The sequence below is a fragment of the Penaeus vannamei genome, chromosome 1, assembly GCF_042767895.1.
Source record: "Penaeus vannamei isolate JL-2024 chromosome 1, ASM4276789v1, whole genome shotgun sequence".
Lineage (NCBI taxonomy): Eukaryota > Metazoa > Arthropoda > Malacostraca > Decapoda > Penaeidae > Penaeus > Penaeus vannamei.
The window spans coordinates 33,199,409-33,201,870 of NC_091549.1; the positions used below are offsets into that span (position 1 = coordinate 33,199,409).

General features: G+C 27.6%; 1 long non-coding RNA gene across 1 annotated transcript in view; it reads left to right on the forward strand.

The window, feature by feature from the left end:
• LOC138860144 (uncharacterized) overlaps positions 1 to 1,710 on the forward strand; it is a 1,942-nt gene extending 232 nt beyond the window's left edge. Inside the window, exons 1-3 of the long non-coding RNA XR_011398288.1 lie at positions 1 to 71; positions 1,237 to 1,336; positions 1,498 to 1,710. The exon at positions 1 to 71 is cut by the window's left edge and continues 232 nt beyond it. This is a non-coding gene — a long non-coding RNA (uncharacterized lncRNA). The remainder of the gene's footprint in view (positions 72 to 1,236; positions 1,337 to 1,497) is intronic.
• The last annotated feature ends 752 nt before the right edge of the window (positions 1,711 to 2,462 follow it).

Consider the following 2,462-nt stretch of genomic DNA (forward strand, 5'->3'; position numbering starts at 1 on the left):
CATCTATCTACTATTTCGTGTGGCGAAGACTGGCTTCATCGCCGGACAGACATCTTTGGAGTTTTATGAAGGTAAGACAAATAAAAACAGTATATCACATGTATTAATGTACGTAGCAATGCGAGAGAGGTGAAGGTGATGCTGGCCACGGCGCCAAGTTGAGGGAAACGGAAAAGCTTTCCTGGGTAAACTTTTTGAGTCCTATATTCTCTCGGCGTTCTCTAAAAAGATGTGTATTTCATGACACACAGTTGATAGAAAAATCATATTGATTTATTTATATCACTAGCGTGCCAGCTAGTAATAAAGTTGAATTATGGTTTGGCAATGTTGGGAAGTATTACCATTTTCTTCGGTTAACTAAGCTGTTAACTCAGCTATTACCAGAATGTGCAGCTATTTACAGCTAGTTAATTCTCTGATGAATGAGTTGGGTGGGTAATTGTTCAAAACAGGACTGCATGGAGAGATGTCGCCTTTATACTTTACATGCTGACAAAGGCCAACAAATGTCTTAAGTTCATATTTAACAAGTTAAAGCTTAATCTAGGTCATATAGTTCATTAAGAAAGAGACTGGGGAGTCTTCAGTGGGCTATAGCATATTGTGGCATTATTGAACAGCAAGAGCAATATATTCGCAGTGGGAATAGCCTTACTTTATTCAAAATATTTTTTTCAAACCTATTAGTTTTTTTCATGAGAGTTCTTTATGACCATAAATATAGATTTTCTCAATCTCTGTACATTTGTACTTCAAATAATACAAAATGTTCTTGCGAATTTTGAAAAATTTCAAATATATTAAGAACATATATATTGCCAGGTGAATGGGGAGGCACTGCAGCCATTAGTGTGGACTGAGTTAAAGGAGTAGAGGAAATCTGCCCACCGTGTTTAGTGGTCAGAAATAAGTGTAATCCATTAATGATGTCCATGAGGCAGTGTGCACCAAAAATCTGCTTTAGAAAATAAACTGATTACTATATACAGCGTGGGATGGCCGAGGTAGTATTGTACATCTAGTCACTTGAAAATTATGCTCTTTATACTAAGGAAATTGACTGATTAATTTAAGATGAATTTAAATTTCATATAAAATTCACATTCTTTCAGCATTCTATCTTATATGCAGCTCTGAATCTCTGTAACATAGTAACAGGGTCCTTCCAGCTAGATAAACAATTTGTTTAGAAATGTCTATGGCATCAGTCTGCAAATATCTATCACATTTCAGGAGTCAACAACATTGTTACTTGACTACATTAGTTTTCAAACTCCAATCAGTGGCACTCTTCAGAGAGGACGAAGAGATGGCGATAATTGACAGCATAGAAGTAAGTTTGATCTCCTTAGCAGTTATGTGAGGTGGGAGAATGTGAAAATATTCCTGGTCGTGAATGGTGATTATGGGAAAGATTTAGGGAGGGTGTAAAAGTGTTGATGGTTAAATTGGCAGGTAGATTTTATGATTAATCTCAGATTTCTCTCTCCTCAGATGACCAAGTCTCCTACTCCCATGCTGGTGACAAATAACACCTTCCAAGATGTCATGACCTCATGACCACAAGAGAAATAGCACACTGCTCTTCTTTCAGAAGGAAATCCAAAAGTGCCAGCATCTGCCTGCGGACTTGCAAAATTTACTTTTTAATTTTATTTATACATCAAATACATTTGTTAATTATATTTTTGTTATTTACTTATTTTTGAATGTTTGTATATATGTATTTATGTATGTATTATGAATGCAGTCATGTATGTATATATGTATGCATTTATGTATGTTTATATGTATGTAATTATTTATGTATGTATGTACTGAAGTATATTTATGTATGTATTTATGTCCATATGCATGTAGATATGTATATATGTATGTATTAATTTATTTATGTATGTATCTATTTATATATGCATGCATGTATTTGTATATATATATATATATATATATATATATATATATATATATATATATATATATATATATATATATACTTATTATATATATACATATATATATATATATACATATATATATATATATTATATACATATATATATATATATATATATATATATATATATATATATACACATATATATATATGTATAATAATAATAAATATATATATATACATATATATATATATATATATATATATATATATATATATTTATATATATATAATAATAATAAATATATATATATATATATATATATATATATATATATATATATATGTATATAATATGTATATATATATGTATATATGTATATATATTATATATACATATATACATATATAAAAAAATAAATATATATATATATATATATATATATATATATATATATTTATTTTTTTATATATGTATATATGTATATATAATATATATATATATATACATATATATGTATATATAATATATATATATAATATATATATATAATATATATATATA